At 40.1% G+C, this 26,111-nt stretch overlaps 1 long non-coding RNA gene across 5 annotated transcripts in view; it reads right to left on the reverse strand.

Annotated features, from left to right (window-relative positions):
• The window catches only part of LOC112135741 (uncharacterized), a 145,478-nt gene that overhangs the window by 31,136 nt on the left and 88,231 nt on the right, over positions 1–26,111 (reverse strand). For 4 of the 5 annotated variants that reach the window (XR_010141671.1, XR_010141672.1, XR_010141675.1 and 1 more), the window contains exon 4: positions 16,751–24,421. The exons of the other annotated variant lie outside the window; for it this stretch is intronic. This is a non-coding gene — a long non-coding RNA (uncharacterized LOC112135741). Of the gene's footprint in view, positions 1–16,750; positions 24,422–26,111 lie in introns of those variants that run through there. 5 annotated transcript variants of the gene reach the window in all.

Raw genomic sequence — 26,111 nt, forward strand, 5'->3', positions numbered from 1 at the left:
CCCTTGCCTCCTTTATCTGTCTAGCCTAGGTTCCTTTCTTGTCATGCGTTTTTCTCATTTCTGTGCCAATTTTTTTTTTCTTTTTAGCTTAGTTGCTATTTTCTATCTCTGTAATTCCTGCTGCCTCCCTTTATACCTAGAGAGCTCCTTTTATCTCCTAAGGCCCATTTTAAATGTCACCACTTTTGCAAAGTCTTTTCTAATTCCTCCAAGAAGTTAAGCACTCCCTCTGCTGTTTCCACCATACTATGTACACTGTAGAACTTATCAGACTGCACTTTGATTATCATTCTAAATTTTTTGATGACAGAGACAATGCATTTTGCACCTTTGCTCTCAAAGCTTAGAGTATTTGCTTTCCTTATAACATATACTCAATATAAAAAATATACTTAATATTTTTTATTAGTATGAATAAATGAATGAACAAATATTATGTGAAGAACTCACATCTTTAAAGCTGTTTCCAAGGAATGGAGTTATACTTTTCGCATCCCAGGTTAGCTGACCCAGGATGGCCCTTCTGCGATGTTGTGCATACAGCAAGTCTTCTAACATAGTCCGATTATTGAGCAAATTTGCATTTATTCAGTAAGGTTTTATGGATTTTAGTCAGGTCACTTTTTCATTTAAAATTATTTAGTTGTTTCTCCTTGCTTTAGGAGGAGGTCCAGAGTCCTTAGGAGGCTATTTAAGGCCTTAGGTGATTTGACACCTACATATCCTGCTTTTTAATTTGCTGACTACTCTGCACTCCAACAAAACATCTGTAAAACAATTTCTTAAACATGTCTGACCTTCACTCTCATCTCCATGCCTTTGCAAATACCATTACTTTACCCATACTTCAATCTTCATCTAACAACTTCTTACCCTTAGAAATGAAGCCCAGGCATCCTTTGATCCAGGTATCCTTTGATATAGAAAGTCTTCTCTGACATTCCCCTTGTCTATCCTGGTTCAGATGCCTGTCCTTTGTATCCCATGACACCCACCACATCTATCATACAACATATGGCAGTCTGATTTTAACGTTTTAATTTATTTTATTTAAATAAGAGGAATGTAGCCACATAGAAAAAGAGAGAGAGGTAGAAAAAGAAAAGTAAAACATGTCATACCACCACCAACAGATCTTTGTGCCCAATTATTAACACTTTCTGGTTAACTTTCAGAAAAATTATTTATGTATCTATCACTCTACATTATCCATAATCTTTTTATTTATAAATAAGATAATATTAAATATGCTACTCTGCATCTTGCTTTCTTCACTTATATGAGAAAACATTTTTATCCCAACACATAGACAACTACTTTAAGATTGTAATGGCCGACCAGGCTCAGTGGCCTACACCTGTAATCTCAGCAGTCTGGGAGGCTGAAGAGGGCGGATCACCTGAGGTCAGGAGTTTGAGACCAGCCTAACCAACATGGTGAAACCCCATCTCTACTAAAAATAAAAATTAGCCGGGCATGGTGGCAGGCGCCTGTAATCTCAGCCACTTGGGAGGCTAAGGCAGGAGAATCGCTTGAACCTGGGAGATGGAGGTTGCAGTGAGCCGAGATCAGAGCATTGCACTCCAGCCTGGGCAGCAAGAGCAAAACTCCATAAAAAAGAAAGAAAAAGAAAGAAAGAGAGAAAGGCAAGGCAAGGCAAGGCAAGGCGGAAGGAAAGAAGGAAGAAAGGAAAGAAGGAAAAAAGAAAGAAATAAAGAAAGAAAGAGAAAGAAAGAAAGAAGGAAGAAAGAAAGAAAGAAAAAAAGAAAAGAAAAGAAAAGAAAAGATTGTAATGGCCAAGGAGTTCAATACCAGCCTGGACAACATGGTGAAACCCTGTCTCTACTGAAAATACAAAAATTAGCCAGGCGTGTTGGCAAGTACCTGTAATCTTGGCTACTCCATAGGCTCAAGCATTAGAATGGCTTGAACTCAGGAGGCGGAGATTGCAGTGAGCTGAGATCATGCCACTGCACACCAGCCTGCTTGACAGAGCGAGACTCTGTCTCAAAAAAATGTATATATATAGTAATGGCCAAATAGTATTCCTGTAGCAATAAAGCAATAACTTTAATGAATAATTAAATAAAAGCAATAAAAGATAACTGTAGCAATAAATAACTTTATTTAATGATAATCATTGATGAATACTCAGGTTATTTTCAAGTTTTACAATACTGTCCATCTTAGGTTACATTTGTAAGTATATATTTAGGGTAAATTCCTAGTAGTGCGTCAAAGGACATTTAAAATTTTAAAATATGTTGCCAAGTTGTACTCCAAAAATTTTGCACCAATTTAAATTCCCACCAACAGTATACAAATGTGTTTATTTTAATCTTTTCTTTCCAACCCCCAATATAGCAGAACTTTCTAGTGTTTCCCTTTTTGATGAAATATCTCTTTGTTGTTTTGATTGCATTTAAATAAAAAGGTTGAGAATCTTTTCATATATTCCAGGTCATTTGTTGTATTAGTCAGGGTTCCCTAGAAAGACAGAACTAATGGGACAGACGTATATAAAAAGGGGAGTTTATTAAGGACTATTGGCTCATATGATCCATTGTGAAGTCCCACAATGGGCTGTGTGCAAGCTGAGGGGCAAGGAAGCCAGTCGGAGTCCCAAAACCTCAAAAGCAGGGAAGCCAACAGTGTAACCTTCAGTCTGTGGCCTAAGGCCTGAGAGCTCCAAGCAAATCACTGATGTAAGTCCAAGAGTCCAAAAGCTGAAGAACTTGGAGTCTGATGTTTGAGGGCAGGAAGCATCCAGCATGGAAGAAAGATGAAGGCCAGAAGACTCAGCAAGTCTGCTCATTCCACATTCCTCTGCCTGCTTTATCCTAGCCATGCTGGCAGCTGATTAGATGATGCCCACCCAGATTGAAGGTGGGTCTGCCTCTCCCAATCCACTGATTCAAATATTAATCTCCTTTGGCAACACCCTCACAGACACATCCAGGAACAATACTTTGCCTCCTTCAATCAAGTTAATACTCAATATTAATCATCACATTTGTATTTTATCTTTTTCTGAGAACTACCTGTTTATATTCCTCGCATGTAGTTATTGTTTTCTCTTTCTCTTTCTTTTTTTTAATTTGGTAAAGCTTTTTGAAAATTAAGTAGCCATTTATCTGTCACATTTACTTTGAACAACCAATGTAGTATTTGTCCTTAGACTTTGGCTAAGGATTTTTTTATTTTTTATTTTTTTGCCATATAAATGTTTTAAATTTTAAGTTCTTAAAATTTCCTTTCTGGCTTCTGGGTGTGCTGTGTATTGAATGTATTTTCTTGGCTGCTTTTGTTTACCTATTAACAGGAGGACCTTTCAGTCACCTTTCTATTCCCAGTGCTTAGCAGAGGGACCTGCCCATAGACCACTGGATACTAATGGAATGAGGAGATGAGTATGTGTGAGTACACATGCTCCTACTGGCATAGATTGACATGTTGCCAAAATAAAACAAAAACCAGGCTGAAAACAGTTTGAAAATGTCTCTGGGATTTTCATGGGCACATGAAGAGCAGTTACTTGGTTTTAATTCCCACGAGCAGGCCAGGGTACATGATTCTGTCTGTCTCCCACTTACCTACAAACTTTACCAGTTTTACCACCACCTCTATATCCTTTAGTGCATGTTCAAGGATCCAGGTTCAATAACCTAAAGTGTGTGGGCCAGGTAACAGGGTAATTGAGCAAGAAATTAGAGCTGGGCTCTCATAGAATAGAATTCAGGTCACATTTTTGTCCACTTACCCGGCCAAAATTGCCTTTGACAAAAGCAGAAAATTTCCATCTTTTTTTTTCTTTTCAGTAAGGCCCTTTTTTCTCTTAATAGATAGTTACATATGTAGATAGATAAATAGATAATCTGTCTAGATCTACATATTTATTTACATATCCACAAACATAAATACATATAATAATGAATTATTATCACTATGTAGAGATATCCAACAATTTCTATTAGGGAAATAAATCTTTTATTGAAGTTCAGAGAGAAAAGCAATCTTTTTCAGAGTTTCAAGGCAACCAATGAATAATTTGTGATTCTACTGCGAAAATGAATATACATTTTATAGATTCTCCTGGAAATTTAAACTGGTTATATACTAGACTGTGACTATTTATACTATTTTTTCTTACTTACAAAATCATATCTTAAAATGCAGAAAACACATTAGTATTATTTCACTCATGCCATGTAATAATAATAACAAAAATAATATCTGTACAATATATTACAGTGTGCATTTGTAGGCACTTTCTTGTTTACCAATCTCAACAAAATGGTAAGACAGGAATTATTACTATTGTCTCCTTCATTTTTGTGTGACTTATGCAAACATATACTCTTGGTAAGATGACATATGAACCTTGGCTGACTCCAAATGTAATGTTTTTCCTGATAAAACACTAGGGTAAAAAAAACAGTGTGTTTTCTTTATGTAGTCCTTTTACCTCTCCTCCCTAGCATTAGTTAGGTAGGAAATTCAGAATTGGGATTCAAAGGGAAAATGTCCATTCATGCCAAAAGATTATTTTAAGAGGCATGAAGAAATGAAAAATATATAAGGAATTTTATTACAATATGCTACAGCCACCCACCATATACCTCAGTCCATGTTCAAGGATCAAGATTCAATAATCTAAGCCATGTGGGCCAGGTAATGGGGTGGTAGAGCAAGAAATCAGAGATGGGCTCTAAGAGATTAGGACTCAGGTCAGATTTTTGCCCACTCACCAGTCTAAAACTGCCTCCAATAAAAACAGAAAATTCCAACCCCACCCCCCCGCCCCCCACCCCGACCTCAGGTGTTTGCTTTACTGAAGGCAAGAAGTCCTGGGTCCTAAGGAGATCCTGTGTCTGCTCTTAAAAGCTGGCAGGGCTAAGAGGGCCAGACAGTCTTAATTGAGAATTTCTTAACTTAATTGAGGTTGGGTTTCAATTCCAGTCTTAGAAGAAGCCGTATCTCTCTAACCATCTCCCTTGTCAATGCACAAATCTCACCCCAGCCTGCTTGTTGAGAAGCATGAGAAGAAGAAAGGTCCTTAACTATGCGAAGCCATGGTTCTGATCCACACTGTATGGTTTAAAAGAAATTTAAGTTTACTCCTGGACTCTTTCCACATGTTCTTGATATATCATGAATTACAAAATAAATAAAAATCCTCATTTGGAGAGGTCAGTGTCCAAGCAAACGAAGAGAGACAGATTGGCTCAAGCTGGTGGCCTTCCATTTTCCTGCATATAGTTATAACTTAAGAAATACATACCACTTTAGACAGGTTGCTTCCAAAGTATAGAGGCTGTTAGAAACCACAGCACTGTGACTCCGGCATGACATTCTCATTGATTTCTCAGTCATCTCACCAGGATCCGCACGTGAAATTGAGAACAACTTCTTCCCTGATGGCAAGTGCCCCATCCGTGGGGAACTTCTGTTTTTTAGTATCCCTTCTCCCCAGCCCATCCTGGCCTCTTGACTGGCTATGTCAATGTTAAGACAGGATAATAGTAGCTTTGGAAGAGGATTGGGCAATGAAAGAAAGTGTAAGGAAAATGCCCAAATAGAGCCCCAGAAAAAAATCTGAGTCATAGAATTGGCCAGAATCTGACAGTAGGTAATCTCAAGAGAAGACACTCAAGTGGAACAGAGGCAGAAACAGAATCTATGGGCAAATCTAAGGTCTAAGTCATAAGGAGTTAAGAAGGAAGCAAAGCACAGAAGTCAAGGTACAGAGATAGTAGTCACAATAGTCTAGTTAAATTCTAAAAAACAGCAGGGAGGTCTTCTTTTAGAAGCCCTAGCTCCTTGACCTGTCGACATGACTCTTCACTTTGAGACCAAGGGTTGCAACCCTGAATTTCAGGAATAGAACAACAGCTGCTTGTACTGCAGCAGGAGAAACAATGATGCATACATTGATTGGCTCTGCTGCCAGAGCATCACAAGTCTGGGAAAACAGGTTGGTCCTGAAATGTCAGTGGTCAGGCCTGTGGGAAGAACTAGTAAGGAAACCCCAGGCATGGGAATCTCCAGGCTCTGTGTCCATGCTTGTATTCCTTGGCCTTACTACCACTGTCAGCTTTAGCTCTTTATTTTTCTTGTTCCCAGTTAAAATACTAGTTTAACATTTTTCTTTTTGATTTTGTTTTGTTTTGTTTTTGAGACAGAGTCTTGCTCTATTGCCCAGGCTGGAGTGCAGTGGCATGACCTCAGTTCACTGCAACCTCCTCCTCCTGAGTTCAAGTGATTCTCCTCTTTCAGCCTCCTGAGTTCAAGTGATTCTCCTCTTTCAGCCTCCTGAGTAGGTGGGACTACAGGCACACACCACCACGCCCAGCGAATTTTTGTATTTTTAGTTGAGATGGGGTTTCACCATGTTGGCCAGGCTAGTCTTGAACTCCTGACCTTAGGTGATCCACCTGCCTCGGCCTCCCTGCCTTGGCTGGGATTACAGGTGTGAGCCACTGTGTCCAGCCTCTTTTTGATTTTTAATTGTATTTTTTAAAAAATTACAAAAGTACTGCATGATCATTGTAAAAATTCAAATAACTTAAGAGTATACAAAGTACAAAGCAAGAGTGCCATTCTCACACTCTACTCTCACTCCCCAGTGGAAACCACTGTTAAAAATTAGACCTGTATACCTTTAGAATTTTTCTAGGTTATTATATTTTTGAGTATGGTCACACTGTGTGTGTGTATATATATATATATATATTTTTTTTTTTTTTTTTTTTTTTTTTGAGACAGAGTCTGGCTCTGTCGCCCAGGCTGGAGTGCAGTGGCGTGATCTCATCTCACTGCAAGCTCCACCTTTTGGGTTCACACCATTCTCCCGCCTGAGCCTCCAGAGTAGCTGGGACTACAGGCGCCCGCCACTGCACCCAGCTAATTTTTTTTTTTTTTTTTGTATTTTTAGTAGAGACGGGGTTTCACCATGGTCTCGATCTCCTGACCTCATGATCCGCCTGCCTTGGCCTCCCAAAGTGCTGGGATTACAGGCGTGAGCCACCGCACCTGGCCTGGTCACACTGTATATATTATACTGCAACTTCTTTTTTTTTTTCTCAATCACGTATTACAGACTCCATTCCATTTCAATATATATGTGTCTACCTTATTCTTGTTGATGGCTACATAGCAGTCATAGTAGAAATATGTGAAATGTATTAGTCACCCCCTATTAATTTGCTATTATAAATAATGTTGCCATGAACATTGTAATACAAGTATTCTTGCCCATTTGTACAAGGATTTCTATAGTATAAATTCTTAGAAGCAAATTGCTGAGTCAACAGGTATGTATGCACATTAAAATTTTTGATAGGTCCTGCCAAATTGCCTTCTTTGTTCCAGTTTATACTTTCACTAACAGTGTTTGCGAGACTCTTTCCTCCACACCCTAATCATCACTAGATGTTTATTCCACAAACCAGAGTCTGATTTGCAGTCCAGGCTTTGATAGTTATGGGCCTGGCACTAATCTTTTGGTTCTGAATGCTACTCTGGCAGGCTAGAAACCCTGGTGTAGGTTTCTTTTTCGTTTGTTTGTTTGTTTTTTGAGACGGAGTTTCACTCTAGTTGCCCAGGCTGGAGTGCAATGACGTGATCTCAGCTGACCGCAACCTCCGTTTCCCGGGTTCAAGTGATTCTCCTGCCTCAGCCACCCGAGTAGCTGGGACTACAGGTGCGCACCACCACACCCAGCTAATTTTTTGTTTTTAGTAGAGATGGGGTTTCACTGTGTTAGCCAGGATGGTCTCGATCTCCTGACCTTGTGATCCGCCCGCCTCGGCTTCTTGACTTCTTCTTCTGCTACTACTATTCTTGCATACACTGGAGATTATAAAAAATTTGATACCAACAATTTCATACATTTTTCAGTTTACATAGTGTCTTCCCTATGTGAGGATTCCATTTGATCCTCACAAAGTTTCTGTTAGGTGTGTAGGGAGGAAATTTTTATCTTGGTGACTCAGACTAGCTTTCTTAAGTTCATATGGTTAATAAAGGAAAGAACTAGGACTTGAATACAAGTTGGCTAAGTTCAAAATCCAGGTTCTATTGCCATTTCCCCCTCTTCCTCTTTGGAACAGATAACCATCAAAAAGTTTGTGTTTCTATCAATTGCTTTCTATTCATTTGAGATGTCCATGATCTCTAGAGAAGCTCAAGTCTGTTGATTGGTCGGATGGATTTGGGGCTGCTATAAATTGTGACTTAGACATATCAATGTTGCTTATAAAAATGCTTTTGCAATTTCAATATTCTGGCACATAACCCAAGATGACCCAGGGCAACATCTCCAGGAAAAGATGCCTGGCAGGGTGCCAAGAGGCCTCATGATGACCTTATCTAGTAAGTCTCAGTGCTGCAATTGGAACCAGACCTGTCAGACCCCAAAGCCTAAGCCTTTTGCATTTACTCTATGCACTTCCTCATATAGACCAAGATGTTCAGGGCAGAAGATCAATGCATTCTTTCCTTATAGGCAAATTACACGAGAAGCCAAATTCTCAGAAGGTTGCATGCTGAGCATGGAATCAGAACAAGGAGAGTTCAGGGTGTCAAGAAGTGAATTTCAGCTCAAGTAGCTGAAGGCATGCTTACCCATTAGGGAGTCATACATTCAAAATCCAACAGATTCAGAAGAGTGTAACATAGATGAGTGAAGCATGTCAGGGAGCAGGCGATGATAGGGAATAGTGGGGACTATGCCAACTGGAGAGTGCATGCCCTTCTAAAGGAGGCAGCCATGGCGTCATAGCTCCAGCCCATTGTGGCCAGCCTGGTTAATCTAGGTTTTCCCAATTTTTCATGAAAGGCTTGATATATGGATTTTTCTATGTGAAATTAGTTGACAACTTATTCAACTTTGAAAAACAGTATGACTCAATACAGTGTGGACCAGACTTGATCTACCAGCTGCTGGTCTGTGAAGTTTTACTATGGGTAAACTTTCACCAAGAAAACTTCAATTCTTCAAGCCATTTAAAAATGGCTTCTTCACCTCTAAACAAATCAAGATCAGCATTCTTCAGATCTTCCTTTTTACCCTTTGGGGCCAACCTCTGTCTATTCTCCAGACAGAATAGAACATATTTCATCCTATTTCCTCATACTAAAATACACTTACATTTCAGTCATATCTTCTTGGAGGATTCCCATCTCAACTTTTGATTGGATTCACACTTACGTAGCATGAATTATTCCTTTGCATTTTTATTGCTACCGTTATTATTTTTGGAGTTGTCATTCTTATGCTAGATGACTTTGCCGCATTGAGTGTGAATTTTACTAATTGACCTCTCAGAGACACACCAATTTCCAAGTCCGAAGAGGTTTTTCACTGCTGTTATATTGTGGGGACAACAAGATTATTTTGCCTTTTCAGACATTAAGAAATTGTTTTTAAGTAAATACATAACTTTATTGCCTTACAGATTTTTATTTACTGAGTGATTTATTCTCCTAAGAGAATTTGGCAAAGGAAGTGAACAGCTTATAGGAGAAGAAGGAGAGAGTAGGGAAAGCTCTTCTAGATACCAAAACAAGCAAGAAGAGTTGGGCTGGATTTTAATTCAAAATAAAGTCTGAACTTTTCTTCCCCATCTCAGTGATGCTGAATTGACCCTCCTCCTCTCCAAATGGAGAGATGGCAGCTCCTGCCTTGTGGCACACGGTAGGCTTCAGGAACCTGAAACCATCACTGAAAAGTGGAGGAGGAGAGAAGGCACCCAGAGAATGGAAGGTAGCTCTGCCCTTCCTCAGGCACATCACATCATGCCAATCCATATACAACACTGTAATACATCAGGTACATTTCCAGAAGAAATGAACTTGTGAATTTCATAGCATTTGGGCACGGGGACTTCACCAACATCTTCAGTCATATCTATAATCAACTAAAAAGACTATCTTCAGTTAACAAGTGTTGGTAACATTATAAAAGTATTATTTCCGAGACTCTAGTTCAATTTTTAAAATTCTTTTCTTTCTTTTTTATGTGTTCATTTTTCTTTATTTTTATTCTTTTAAAAATTTTTTTGATTCTCTTTTCCTTTTTTAAATCTTTGATTTATTTTCTGTCTTAAAAATCTGTTCCCATGTAATTCAAAATTTACTAATCGGACTACCATCTTGCCTTTAGTGTTGAGAGATGACACAATGACACATTACAAAATAGATGACATTCATCTAGAATCTAAATAGCTAAGAATCTAAAGCAACCAGATCTTCATCTCTCCCCCGCATGGTCTTTTACAATGACACTGATGCCCACTCAAATGAGCCTGATATCTTCTAAGATTCTAAAATTTACCTGAATCATGATAAAGATTATTTTTGCTCTGTAAAATGTGTCCATTGTTTTCACTGTCTGCCAATTCTTTGAAACTTAGAAATCCAAAAGAAAAGACTTCCCAGTGCAGCCTTAGCCAGAAAATTCCCCACATTTGCTTCTTGACAAGTCTACCAGATTACCCACAATTTTTTTGTGTTTCTACTCCTTAAACCTGGGCGGTGAAGAACATGGTTAAACAGACATGGGCTCAAATCTTGTCCACTTATACCTATAATCTTGGGCAAGTTGGTCAACTTTCTGAGTTCAATTTCTTTAAGTGAAAATTGAGAATAACAATATCAACCTCATAAAGTACTGGTGTGGGGATTAAATGAGGTAATGTGTAATAACTATATATATAAAAAATAATCCTTTAATAAATGTGGCTGCCAACATCTTTTTCAACTCAATCACCTGTAAGAGGGCAAATCAATGACAATGAGCCATATCAAAATGCATTCTGCCCTGAAGGAACCCTCTCCTTTGCTGGAAAGAAGCTGCAAACACCCATGCAACATTGAGACCAATCTAAGACCCTTTGCAGGAAAGAGCTTAAGTGACCAGCATACGATGTCAGCATTGCAGGCATTGAGACATATTCTTACTCCTCCATTTTCAGCTGGTCTCTATTGCAGAGCTGCAGAACTTGGACAGAGGAGACCAAGCTCCCGATCTTCCTACCCAGTGTGCTTTACAACCTGCAAGCTGCAGCCAGCCGGGGATAGTGGATACAATTATCTCCCAGCCCTTTGAAGCTCCAGTCAGGACTATCTGTTGTCACTATCACATGTGATTAGGACAGCAACATCCTCCTGCAGAAGACAGAACTCTTTGTACATCACCCTCCTTCCACCCCTGTTAGAGATCAGGAAGTGTGGAGAGAGGGTGGCTGGGCTCTCTCCTTTTGGTCCAATTTCACATATTGGATTCCTTGCATTAATAAATTGGTTACATTTGCCCAGCATTTGGCAGGCAAGGCTTCTAATAACATTCTGATCCCTTCAGAGAACATGAATCGCTGGCATGCAGGGGGTTCTGGTTACCGTCTCCCCCACTCTCTGCTGCTAAAGGTCCTACACATTAGTAGGGGTCAGGCGCTTGCCTGGGCCAGGGCAGTCTAGGACAAGGGCCATGGCTTCGAGGCACTGTCACAGAGCTCAAAGATTTTCCCTCAGAGGGAAAACAGATAACTTTAAGCCCAGGCAATGTGCAGCTTTCTTCAGCTGTCAATCCTACCTGGTTTGCATACAGATTGAGAAAATGTGTGATATTTTACCACAATAATCAGTCTGGAGAATTCAAGGGGGTTGGTGGTGGGTGGAGAGTGAATGGGAGAGAAAAAAAATGTGTGATGCAGATGTCTGAGAGTCCCATGCTTTCTGACATGCTCCCTTTGTGAAGCCAACAGTCTTTGGGGATGGAGAGCCTGAGGGAGACTGTGTAGAATGCATCTACATTGCTCTGACACAGCCTTTCCTATGCCACGGCGCTCAAAAGTTCCCTGAGCAAGGAGAAGCCCTTGGGCTGAGAAGAGGCCCAGAGTCAGGGTCCAGCCACACCTTCAGCCTTGACGAGCCAAGCAGAGGGAGCAAAGCAAGGGGCAAAAATGAGCTAAAAGAACACTAGCTGACCTGGGACAAACCTAGGGAATCAAAAAGGAGAAAGAGATGGAGAGGGAAAGGAAAAATAAACAAGGAGAATTGAGAAGAGAGGGAGAGGGAAGGAATTCGATTGAATTCAATAGATATTTTATGTTAGCCTGTATTGGGGAGAAAAGAGTGGGGTGTTTGTTTGTTTTTTCCGAGACGGAGTCTTGCTCTGTGGCCCAGGCTGGAGTGCAGTGGCACAATCTTGGCTCACTGCAACCTCCGTCTCCCAGGTTTAAGTGAGACTCATGTCTCAGCCTCCTGAATAGCTGAGATTACAGGTGTTCACCAACATGCCTGGTTAATTTTTGTATTTTAAGTAGAGATGGGGTTTCGCCATGTTGTCAAGGCTGGTCTCAAACTCCTGGGCTCAAGCTATCCTCCTGCCTCGGATTCCCAAAGTGCTGGGATTATAGGCATGAGCCACGATGTCCTGCCAAAAAGAGTGTTTTTTACAGAGCAAATGTATATGGAATCCAGTTCCTGCCCTATAGGAGCTTGCAGATATCAGGCCAGCTGCTGTGGCTCAAGCCTGTAATCCCAGCACCTTGGGAGGCTGAGGCAGGAGGATCACTTTAGCCCAGGAGTTTGAGACTAGCCTTGGTAACATAGGGGAGGCCCCATCTCTCCAAAAAAAATTTTTTTTAATTAGCCAGGTGTGGTGGCGTGTGCCTGTAGCTCCAACTACTCAGGAGGCTGAGGTGGGAGGATTGCTTCAGCCTGGGAGGTTGAGGCTGCAGTAAGCCGTGATTGCTCCACTGCACTCCAGGCTGGGAAACAGAATGAGACCTTGTTTCAAAACAAAACAAAATCAGCCACACAACTCAGTCCAGCAACAGTCCATGACAGGGTGTAATTCCAGACATCAACGCCATGAGGTATGGTAAGGAGAGAGATGATGGTGGGGAGACTTTGTGGAGGTGGTGAGTCTTGAGACTGTCCTAGCAGGGTGGGTGCAATTGAGCTGGCAGAGGTACATTTCTGAATAAAATTGGTAGTACAGAGAGGGAAGAGGAGGGGAGCGAGTAGGGGCACAGGGAGTAAGCAGTGGAAAGTCAAACTGAAAGGAAGAGAGAATGGAAAATGAAGAGGGGCCCAGACTGCCACTCACAATTGCCATAAGCCACCTACCCTTACCTTTAGACCTTTTCATCCAAAGGAATTGGAATTAGAAGCTTCCTATAGGATCCTGGAAACCCCAGGAAATCCACCAACCCAGAAGCCCAGCTCCAGGCCCAGAGGGAAAAGAAGGAAAGAGGGCTGGTGCACACTGAACTTAAGTAGGAAACCTTCGCCTTTCCTGCTGACTTCAGCAAGCCTCACCACAGAGGTCCCCAGTCAGCAGATCTGGAGCCACCAACACATCTCAAAGCCTCCCGTGGGAGAGTCCCAAGGTGGCCATGGGACAGTCCATGATCTGTCTCTCTGCTATTATCCTTCTCTCTGTGGTTTCCAGTATTTCCCAGGAAGATAGGATTTTTTTTCCCATCTATTTTTTCCAGCTTTTTATTTTGAAAAATTTCACATCTTAACAAAGGTTGAAAATATACCATACTGAGCACAAGGTACACTTGAAATGTTTCACCAATTATTATCATTTGATTCCATATGCGGTAGTATGCTGATAAACTGGATCTAGGATAGGAGAAACCCTCATTTGCAGTAATTGCCAATTTCTGTGGTGTAAGAATTCCCACCATGGATTTTTTTTTTTTTTTTTGAGATGGAGTCTCGCTCTGTCACCCAGGCTGGAGTGCAGTGGCACGCTCTCAGCTCCCTGCAAGCTCTGCCTCCCGGGCTCACACCATTCTCCTGCCTCAGCCTCCCAAGTAGCCGGGACTACAGGCGCCCGCCATCATGCCCAGCTAATTTTTTGTATTTTTAGTAGAGACCAGGTTTCACCGTGCTAGCCAGGATGGTCTGGATCTTCTGACCTCGTGATCTGCCCGCCTTGGCCTCCCAAAGTGCTGGGATTACAGGCGTGAGCCACCATGCCTGGCCCATGGATGATTTTGAGCAAATAATGACTTAACAAATGGCTTGCAAAATTCCTAAATATTTATCTGCTCTTGCGAGCTGGTAAGAGTTGGCTGCAGTTTATCATATTTTTTCTGAACTGTTTAAAATTGCAGATATCGGAGCACTGAATCAAATACTTCAGATGCATCTCCCAAGAATATAATGTTCTCTGACATAATCACATTATCACACTTAGGAAAAAAATTAGCAACACATGTCCTAATATTAGCTAATATACATTTCCCACTAAAATTTTCCAAACTGTCCCCAAAATGTCTTTTAATAGCATTTTTTTAAAAAATGAAAATCTAGCCAAGATTATATATTGCATTTGGTGTTTTGGTTAGTTTCTTTTATTATTATTTTATTCTTTTTATTTATTTATTTAGTTTGAGACAGGGTCTCACTCCGTCACCCAAGCTGGAGTGCAGTGGTGAGATCTTAGCTCACTGCAACCCCTGCCTTCTGGATTCAAGCGATTCTCATGCCTCAGCCACCTGAGTAACTGGAATTACAGGAGACCACCACCACACCTGGCTAATTTTTGTATTTTTAGTAGAGACGGGGTTTCACCATGTTGCCCAGGCTGGTCTTGTACTCCTGGCTTCCAGTGATCTGCCCATCTTGGCCTCCGAAAGTGCTGGGATTATGGCTGTGAGCCATCGAGCCCAGTGGTTAGTTTCTTTTTAAAAATTTTAATTTTTATTAATGAACAATTGTACATTTATGGAGTAAAGAGATGTTTTGATATTTGTATACACTATGACATTATTACATCAAGCCAATTAACATATCTATCACCTCATATATTTATCTTTTTTTTTTGGTAGTGAGTACATTTAAAATCTATTCCTTTAGCAATTTTGAAATATATAACGCATTATTACTAACTATGGTCACCTTGCTGTGCAATAGATCTTGAAAACTTATTCTTCCTAACTGGAATTTTATACCCTTTGGTCAACTTCTCCCTATTGCTTACCCTCCCTGCCCCCAGACTCTGGTAACCACCATTCTACGCTCTACTTCTCTTTAGTTTCTTTTAATCGGAAATGATTCCTCTATCTTCTTTTTGTTTTTTTTTTTTTTTTTTTTTTTTGAGACAGAGTCTCGTTCTTGTCTCCCAGGCTGGAGTACAGTGGCGTGATCTTGGCTCACTGCAATCTCCGCCTCCCGGGTTCAAGTGATTCTCCTGCCTCAGCCTCTTGAGTAGCTGGCATTACAGGTGCCTGCCACCGTACTCGGCTAATTTTTGTACTTTTAGTAGAGACGGGGTTTCGCCATGTTGGGCAGGCTGGTCTAGAACTCCTGACCTCAGGTGATCTGCCCGCCTCAGCCTCCCAAAGTGCGGGGATTACAGGCATGAGCCACCACGCCAGCCTATCTTCTTTTTCAGTTGTAGTTTTGTTTTTGTTTTTTAATGACATTGACCTTTTTGAAGAGTCCAGGCCAATTGTCTATAGAATGTGCCACATTCTGGATTTACATGTTCGTTCTTCACAGTTAGATACAAGTTAAGTATTTTTTGGTAAAAATATTCCATTAGTGTATGTCATATCATGCATGCCTCTTATCGGAAGTCACACAGAATATCAGATTATTCCAATATTGGTGATGCTAAATTTGATCATTTAAAGTAGTAGCCACCAGGCTGGGCACGGTGGCTCATGCCTGTAATCCCAGCACTTTGGGAGGCCGAGGCAGGCGGGTCACCTGAGGTTGGGAGTTCGCGACTAGCCTGACCAACATAGAGAAACCCTGTCTCTACTAAAAATACAAAATTAGCCAGACGTGGCAGTGCATGCCTGTAATTCCAGCTACTCGGGAGGCTGAGGCAGGAGAATCGCTTGAACCTGGGAGGTGGAGGTTGCAGTGAGCCGAGATTGCGCCATTGCATTCCAGCCTGGGCAACAAGAGTGAAACTCCATCTCAAAAAAATAAATAAATAAATAAATAAATAACAAAGTAGTAGGCACCAAATCTGTCCATTTAAAAGGTATATTTTCTCCTTTGTAATTAACAAATAATTTGTGGGATAATATACTGATGCTCTGTAAATATCCTAAACTGCCAAAACCTTTTACTCAGTGGTTAGCATCTGTTGATGATCCTTGCCTGAATCAATTGTTACATTAGAGGCCAAAATATTGTGATTTTCTAATTCTATCACTCTTCTACATTTATTAGATGGCTTTCTTTTTTTTTAATATGCTCTTTTACTATCATAATGGACTCACAGACTTAAAAAAATTCAACGGATTATAATCCATTACTGTTGTTTCCTTCTTGATATTGAAATTATCCCAAATTTGGCCATTGGGAACCTCTTCAAACAGGATCCTGTGTCCTTTTGACATGACCCCATTGATCTTTAGGTCCTTCCTTTCTTTCTGGGACACCAGGACTCCCTAGGCTCATTTGTGTTTGCCCTGTAACAGAGCCAGAAGCACGTATTTCTTCAGAGAGCCCTGATTTCTTTAGTGGGAAATGTTGCTTAGAAATCAAGATCTGGGTGCTAGCTGTGCTCACTGCTGCAGGAATATTATTGCTTTTAGATTTTTTTCAGTTGACGTGGTTGGGGGGAAATGTGTATATATGTATATATAATACCTATTATATATACATATTATATAATAGGTATTATATATACATATTATATATAATATGTATTGTATGTCATATGTAAATGTATGTATATAAATAAAATTATATATAGTGAATTCCCTAACCCCTATTATTTCAGAATATAACCTTATTTGGAGATAGGGTATTTACAGAGGTAATTAAGTAAAATGTGGTCATTAAGGTGGGTCCTAATCTAATAATTCTGGTGAAAGGGGGGATTTAGGCACAGAGGTACATACAGAGGGAAGATGATCTGAAGACTCAGGGAAAAGATGGCCATCTGCCAGCCCAGGAGAGGGGCCTGGAACAGATCCTTCTCTCACAGCCCTCAGAAAGGACTGCCCTGCTGACACTCTGATTTTGGACAGAACCATGAGACAATACATTCCTGTTGTTTAAGCCACCAATTTTGTGGTAACTTGGTATGGCAACCCTAGCAAACTAATACGCTGCTATATACATTACCATAAGTTTATCAGCATTATCTTGAAACAGCACATATTTATTATCTTACATTTCTGTAGCAGTCTCACACGGGTCACACCAGACTAAAATCTAAGTGTTGGCAGGGCTGTAGTGCTTTCTGGAGTATCTAAGAGAGAATCTATTTACTTGCTCATTGAGGTTGTTGGAAGAATTTAGTTCCTTGTGGTTGTAGGACTAAGGTCCCCATTTTCTTGCTGTCCACTGAGGGCCTTTCCCAGCATCTAGAGGCCGTCTGAGTGCCTTGGTACATGGCCCCTTTCATTCATCTTCAAAACCAGCAAAGGCAGTTTGAGTCCTTCTGGTGCTTTGAATCTCTCCTGCTCCTGCCTCTTCTTCGCTGTTGCATCTTTCTTGCCTATGATTCTTCCCTCATCTTTCACTGTTAAGGGCCCATGTAAACTCACTGGGCCCACTAAGATAATCTGCAATAATTTTCCTATCTTAAGGTAACCTGAATTCCACCTGCTAAGTTGCTTTTGCCACGTAACATAACATATTCATAGGTTCCAGGTGTGGACATCTTGGAAAAAGGAGCATTATTCTGCCTACCATGTAGTGACATTGATATACTTACTTATTTGGTTTGTCCAACAGCATGCACGGAATAGTTTCAGAATGCCAGTAACATTATAATTATTTAAAAGTAACCAACTAAGTAAAGTTAAAATTTCTTTGGAATTATTTTTATCTCTAGAACATTTCCCACTGAGGTAGTGAACACAGAGTACTATATTCAGAATTTTACTTGAATTCTTTTCTCTGAGTGGTGAGGTTATCAATGTGATATACAGCTAGATTCATTTGTTTGCTTTTGTATTTGATTTAAGGTTTGTTTATTTTTCATCTTTTCATATTTAATTTTATTTTGTGAATAAGTAAGACATTTCTATAACTCAGAAGTCAAAACTATATGAAAAGGTATTCCTAGAGAAGTCTCATTTCCATCCCGATCCCAGCTCCTGGTTTCCAAGGACTGGTCTGCTTCTCTGATTGCTTGTTCTGATGGTCACTGCTGTTACAGAAGTCAAATTACTAACAAATCAATAGCAAATATGTGTTAGTACAAGTCTATCATCATTTTCATCAACTATAGTCATTTATTGCAGATTAAATATTGAGAACAAAGAAGAAGAGAGCAGTCCCTGCCCTAGGGTGTGACAGTCTTCTTGGAGAAATAGACTTGAAGTGCAACAGAGAACCACAGGCAAAGTAGGCTCCACATATGATGAAAGGTTTACCCCCAATGTGTGGTGACCCTGGATGATTCCTCATGATTAGGCCTCCTAAGAAAAACTTCGTGGAGGATGTAAGACTTGATTCAGAGCATTTTAAGAAAGAAAAATGACATAAACAAAGGCAAAAAGGTGTATACCAGAGTGTTTGGGAAACAATTAGCCAACCAGTCTGGAGGATGGAGCAAGCACTGGAGTTGGACCACAGGGAATTGGCTCCAGGTTCAAATGCTGCCCACGTGACCGTGGACAAGGATTTGCTCCACCGACACCCTTCTCAGTTTCCCTACCTACAAAATGGAGATAAGACTAAGTATTAAGCCATTCTCAGAATACGTTGATTAAACAGCAGAATTTCTTTATAGAAATACTGGGGTAGGGTGGGGGAAGTTGGAGAATCAGGTTTGAAGCACATCACATAGAACCTTCATTATGAGGCTAAGAAGTTTGGATTCTGTCTTACAGGCAATAGGAGCCAAAGGGAGGATTTTTTTAAAACATATGTAATAAATGAATTTTTTATTACTTATGAGTAAATAAAACATTTACTCATGAGTACATAAGGTATACTTTGACTTTAGTTAGGAATATTATAGGTATATATTTCTGTAACTTGTTCTTTTTTTACTAAGTTATATATCCCAGTGATCTCTCCATGCTAATACTTTTGTTCTTTAACCAATGCATTGTATTTCACAGGATACATCAGTCTAATCTATTTAGCAACTTTTTATCATTGTATAGTGGCTCTTGTTCACACAAAGGTACTTCCTTAGAAAGTGTATTTCTATATCAGTGGCTCCCAAATTCTAAACATGCATTAGAATCACTTGGAGGTCTTGTTATAACACAAATTCCTGGATCTCACCCCCAGAGATTCTGATTTAATAGGTAAGTGGTGGGGCCTGAGATTATGCATTTTAACAAGTTCTCAGATGATATTGATGCTGTTTGTCTATATCAAACTTTGAGAACCATCTTTCTATATGATGGACTCTTAGAATTATTGGGCCAAAGCTTATGTGAATTTGTCACTTTGATGAAACCTGCACATCACCTTCCGCAAAGATTGTTATCAGTTTGCATTCCCACTGACAATTGTATGAGCATGCCATTTCCCTGCCAACCCTGGTTATGATAACTTTTACTTTTTTGCCAATGAAATTGTAAAAACTGGAAGCTCATTATTGTTTTATTTTTCACTACTCTGAGTGTATTTTTCTTATTTTTATAGTAGCTTTTTATCTTATTACAAGAATAATACTTACTACAAAAAATTTTAAGAACTACAGATAAGCAAAAGATAAAATCATCCATAATTCTGCCACACACAGATCACCACTTTTTTTTTTTTTTTTTTTTTTTTGAGGCAGAGTCTTGCTCTGTTGCCCAGGCTGGAGTGCCGTGGCATGATCTCAGCTCACTGCAACCTCTGCCTCCTGGGTTCAAGTGATTCTCCTGCCTCAGCCTCCCAAGTAGCTGGGATTACTGCACACCACCATGCCCAGCTAATTTTGTATTTTTAATAGAGATGGGGTTTTGCCATATTGGCCAGGCTGGCCTCGAACTCCTGACCTCAGGTGATCAGCCCACCTCAGCATCCCAAAGTGATGGGATTACAAGCGTGACCCACTGCACCTGGCCCAGATCACCAATATTAACATTCTACTTATTTTGTAATCTGTTTTCTTTTCACTTAATAACATAATCTGAACATTTTTTCCATATCATGTCATTAACTGTTATTTTCCATTATCAGCCTAAATGGCTGCATGGTGTCAATGGAGTGTTTCTGAATGAGAGCTGATATTGCAAAATGATGTTTTGAGAAGATTATCTAGCAGTAGGGTTTAGAATGGGAAAAGACAAGGAAAGTTTGGAGGCAAGAAATTAGGAGACTATTGAAATAATGTAGGAGAGTGGTGACAGTGGGACTGGATAGACAGGAGTGAACACAGGAAACAACAGAAAGAAAGAATCAACAGTCTTGTTAGCCTCTATGATGGAAGCGAGGAAAGATGCAAGGCTAATCCAGCAGGAGGTCCCCAGTTACTAGGATCATAAATTTAAGAGATGCCTTACAAGGAACAATCACTCTTCCAATCTCTGATCCATGAATTTATCTTCGTATAGGGGATGAAGGGATAAAGTTAACTTTATAGAGGAAGAATTTCATTTAGGAAAGCAGCAGACTTTAAATCACAGAGCCCAGGTTTGATGCCCCCATTTTAGTGTAAGTATTAATTATTTGAGAGATCCTACGGTGAGGTGGAAAGACCATATACTTCAGTAATAGACAGTATTGTGCCTTACTGCTTTGCCACTTCTTGTGACCTTCAGCAAACCTCTTAACCACCTTGAACTTTTTTGTCTGTAGAGAGTAATAATGTTTACTTCATAGGGTGGTTGCAAGAATTAAGATTTTATATATATATCTCATATATACATATAACATATCAGATATATCATATATATATGAGAAACTTGTGAATCGTCCTGTAACTCAGCTCTCCCTAGAGAATCACTCATGGCTGACCTAGACATGTTTGCTTGTCAGTGAAATGAAGCTCATTGATGAAATAAAGTGAGTTCTGAAACAGGTCCTTCCATGGGTAGCTGTCTGCACTGGCATGCAGAGTGGGCTGTGGCTTACTTCCTGAGCTTAGGCTTTGAGGGGTGCTGTGGATAGCTGGAGAGATTCTCTGTGTGCTGGACAACTCCAGAGGTGCCTTGAGAACGTTGCAGAGATGTACACAGCAGAAGCAATGGAGACTGGAAATGAGCGTTGACAAGCTTGGTCCTTACTCTTTCTTATTTCCTTCATCTTCTACCAGCTCACAAGGAACTCAGGCTCAATGTTACCTCTAGTCTCAGTATAGATACTGAATAAAATAAGTATGCAGGCAAACAATTCAATCCTTCTCAGTTAAGTCTTTTCTTCCTTAAAGTGGAGATACTACCATGGCAAATCTGAAGGGCAAATGAGATGCTGCATTTGAACGTGCCTAGCATAATATCCAAGAGGAGTGGACACTTATTGTTGAGTTTCCTTTGGGAACCTCTGTAAAGCTATCTCCCTATAGGGCAGCAGTAAGTCAACCATGCCAGAAAATGTTTCAGCTGCCTGGTAACCATCTAGTCTATGATTAACAGAGACATCAAAATAGCCATCATGTCCTACTCCTAACCAAAAAGTGTCTGACACAGCAAGAAAGACAAAATATCCATTTTCCTAATTTAACTCCCATCCCTCAAGGTTGGAAAAAGGGAAAACTTAGATCCAGTCACCAATACCCTATTTGCCTTAGATGACAATACATGACATGTCATGCATTTCTACAATACCTTATTTGCCTTAGATGACATGTCATTTACTTCTACAATACCTTATTTGCCTTAGATGACATGTCATGTATTTCTACATGGCAGCCAACAAATAATTGCCAGGAACACTGGTGACTGTGGATCTGGGCAGAGGGGTCTGCCAGAGAAATTAAACCATTTATTTACTCAGTATCTACTGAGCTGTTATAAGTCCTTATGTAACCTTATCTTCACAACAAGCCTATGAAATGGGTGGTATTATAATCATTTTGCAGATGAGGAAACCAAGACTCAGAAAGATTAAGTCGAGGTACAGCTTACTAGGTGGCAGCTACCTCCCCCTTTTCCATCTTTCTTTTAATTTAGTTTTTCAACACATATTCCTATCATCTTGATTGCTTTACAGACCAACAATCCTTTAATCTACCCTAAATAAGAAGCAGTATAGACCTGATTTCCATCTTTGAATCAGTCTGTCCAATTTCATCCAATTTCAAGTTAAGTGCAAGTTAAATTCAGTGTGTATAGCATTAAACGCTACTGTCTACTAAAATATTAAACCTTGTCATTCTAGTAAGTACTGTCAAGCCCACATTGATGAGACAGTGAATAGTAAAGGTGGCATTATTGTAATTTTTAAGTTAAAGCCTGATTTGTTTGCTCATTTTTTAAAAAGCAAATTCTCATATAGTATGAACCAGTCCTTGAATTTTTTTAAACAATTATGTTTTTAAAAGTGAAATGAATGGAAATATGCTGTTTCCTGCTGTTTTCCCCACTCCTTTGCTCTCTTTCCCACCCTGTGTGCATATATTAAACGTTTCTTTCTTCCAGAGATGCTCACAGCTGTTTCTTTTCCTTTCTCTTGAGCTCTCTAGGGCAGCTTTCATTCTTTCACCTAAGCATGCTTGGAGCCCCATGGAAACTCCCCCACAGTATGATTGCTTCCACACTTTCATATGCTTTAAGGAATATCTGCTGAGAACTGCTTATTGATCCCAAGTGGGGAATCCTCTCTTACAAAGCCGTTGGCCATTGATGAAGAAACGTTAAGGCATCCTTGTCCTTGTCCTTGTCCACTTCTAGTTCCTCATGCTGATGCCTCCCAAACCAGGCCCACCCTCAGCTCAGAGCCTCCTTTTCCAAATATTTCTGGTGGAGCTGCTTTTTCTATTTCTCAGACTCTGATCAGTGGAACCACTTGGTCATTCTAGTTTTAAATTAGATTGCTATCCAGTTTAGGGATTTTATTTTGAAATCCAAATATGGAAAAGAGTTAGTTGCTCCCCAAGTGCTTGAAGTCTTAAGAGACAAGGTTTCCATCTGCTCAGGTAGCATCATGGGCTCATGTCTTCTTCCACCCACTAAGCAGCAGGAACACTGAGTGGCTGGGCCAGGGTGTAGCAGGCAGACATCGCAGATCATGCTATTCTTGGCTGGCAGAGCCAGCTTTACTGTAGCCTTGTCAGTGCTCAGTACTGCAGGAAGAAATGAAGGAAGGAGCCAGCATGTTTGGAGTGCTTGTTTTGCTCTAGGAAGTATCTGCAACCTCTTGAGAAGATTCAATCCCACGATCCTAGAAAGTGAAGACTTTCCAAGGACCTCTCTCCTACCATCACTGTTTTACCAATGAGAAAATTGAGCCCCCAAAAGTTGAATGGTTTGCCCAAGCCCACACAGCACATAAGTAAAAGTGACAGATGGCAGCCTAGCCCTCCGACTCCTAATTCAGTGCATTTTCCATTTCTCCACAGCTGGCAGGTGTTCCACATACTAAAAGCTCACACTGGAAATGAATTTGGTGCATTGGAAAGTGGCACTGTGATGCCTGCCATCGTTTAATTGTTACATATCAACATGACTTATATTCCAAAGGTGATGCTTCTTTTCTGCCCAGGCACTGACCTTGGAAGCTGCTGCCTGGGCGGCAGCCATGATATCCACACTCTCTGCATCCCCTTAGGTCTGGGTAACTGAGTCAAAAAAAATATAGCACACTTTCTGAATGGTCTGCCTTTTGTCACAAAAACTGAATTTTTATTAAGCAACTAAAACTAAAGACTTACACTCTAGTAGGATGACATTTAAAAGATAGTAAGTAAAATTTGGAGCAAGGGTTTTAAAAAAATAGAGTTCAAAATAGAAATGAGTTAACCTCTTATCCTTTCTCTCATTTCTGTATACTGCTTTAAAAAAGCATGCTTAACTATTCTTTTCATCTACATTATATTAGGTAATAAAGTATTCCTCTCCCTGACATTAAAAGTTTGCCTGTAGGATTTTTCATCTAAGGAAATATGTAATCTCTCACTAATTTTTGGCTAATCCCAAGAATTTTTCTTTACTTCTCCATGTATGCCCTTTCTAATTTATGTTAAAAAACCTTTTGATGTTATTATTAAAACCAAAATGAAAAATTCTAGCTTATAACAAAATTAATTCTTAAAATACATTGAGATGAAGCATTATGCGGTTTTTAGATACATTAGATGATGTCTTCACAGGTACTCAGACCATCTACAATCCTCTAAAATTCCCATGAATATTTTTCAAATACCTCTATTCCAGTATCTTGTCACCTTTCTTGGATGAGTGATTTCTAAAACATTGTTTATTCATCGTTGCAGAACAATGGCCCCAGAACCACAGTGGCAAGAAAGACTTACAGACCAAACAATTACATTGAAATCATTAAGGTACAGCAGTTGACTCCTTAGGATGAAGACAGACACCTAGAGAAGTAAAAAAGATATACTCATCAGCCAATCATTCAGCAAGTATTTACTGTGAGCTGTTTTAGTCAAGGCTCTTTGATTGTAGGGCCAGCTAGTTTAAATAAAGATAGAGATTGTTGTAAATGTATCAAGATCTCATGTGAATTGGAGCTGGGAACTGGAAGGCCACAGGGAGCTGAGACAAACCTTCACCCATCACTCCATCTCGGAATACAGGATTCCCCATCTCTGATCCTGTTTGTGCAGCTCCATCCTCCTCTCAGGACATCCTGGTCTTCTCTTGACATGGATTCTGCTCCCCCATTCTCCAGCCTGCATCTGAATTTGGCTTGCCATACTGTGGGTTCAGGTCCTAATTCTGCTAGTCCTTTCAGCCTGATTCCCACAGATGATTAGCTCAAATGCTGAGTGTCCCAAATTTCAGAAAGGGGAATGTGATTAGCCCAGGTTGGATCAGGAGCAGTCCAGTCTGCTGTGGCCATGGAGTCGTGTTTTATAAGCATGGCCATCTCAGGACACCTTTCATCAAGAGGAAGAATTTGGGGCAGTTACCAGGGAAAAAAGATGTGGGCTGCTTACTGTGAGCACCAATTATGTGTTCTTTCTAGTGCAGTGTGGTGGAACAAAGCTCAGGTATTAGAGTCCATGTAGACATGGCATTCAAATCTAAGTTTTACCACTTGCTAATTCTTCTGGACAAGTTAATTAACTTTCCTTTTTAATTTCTTAATCTGTAGAATGGGAACAATAACAGCCTCAGAGTGTTATAGTGAAGATTAAACAAGATGATGTTTGCCAACTGTTTGGCACAGGAAAGTACAAAAAACAATGCTAGGCTATATGCTAAATTTAGAAGTAATACATCTAATAAGGGTTTTCATGACACGTGGAAAGTACGTATCACATTAACATTTGGACTGCTGAAAAACCAAGAATTCTCTATAACAAAAAGAAAGGATATTAAACAAATAGATACTACCCCAACATCTCTCTTTTTGGCACCAAATAACAATATGAGTGACTAACATTTGCTTAATGCTGTACAGCATAAAAGGTGCTTTCTTTCTTTCTTTTTTTTTTTTGAGGTGGAGCCTCACTCTGTTACCCAGGCTGGAGTGCAGTAGTGTGATCTTGGCTCACTGCAACCTCCACCTCCTGAGTTCAAGCCATTCTCCTGCGTCAGCCTCCCAAGTAGCTGGGATTACAGGCATGCACCACAACACCCAGCTGTTTTTTGTATTTTTAGTAGAGCCGATGTTTCTCCATGTTGGCCAGGCTGGTCTTGAACTCCTGACCTCAAGTAATCCACCTGCCTCGGCCTCCTAAAGTTCTGGGATTACAGGTGTGAGCAACTGGGCTCAGCCATAGGTGATTTTCACTTTCTTTTTGTTCTCTTTTCATTCTCCCTACAACCCTGTGAGACTGATACACTTACTAGCCTCTTTTTACTGTTAAAAAATTGGTCAAGATCACATGGTTTCTAATTAACTGATGCGGGATTCAAATCCAGGACCTTTGACTCTAAAATTCATTATGCTTTTCAGCACACCCACCAGAAGATAATTAAATTCTGTATTGGTTATTTCAGGAGCAGATTGCCTATTTTATTATGTGATTCTTCACCCCCTGCCCTCGCTGCATTGAGATAAAATCCAGACACTTTGCCACGGCTGCTAAAAGCTCTTCA

Source organism: Pongo abelii, chromosome 1, assembly GCF_028885655.2.
Source record: "Pongo abelii isolate AG06213 chromosome 1, NHGRI_mPonAbe1-v2.0_pri, whole genome shotgun sequence".
NCBI lineage: Eukaryota > Metazoa > Chordata > Mammalia > Primates > Hominidae > Pongo > Pongo abelii.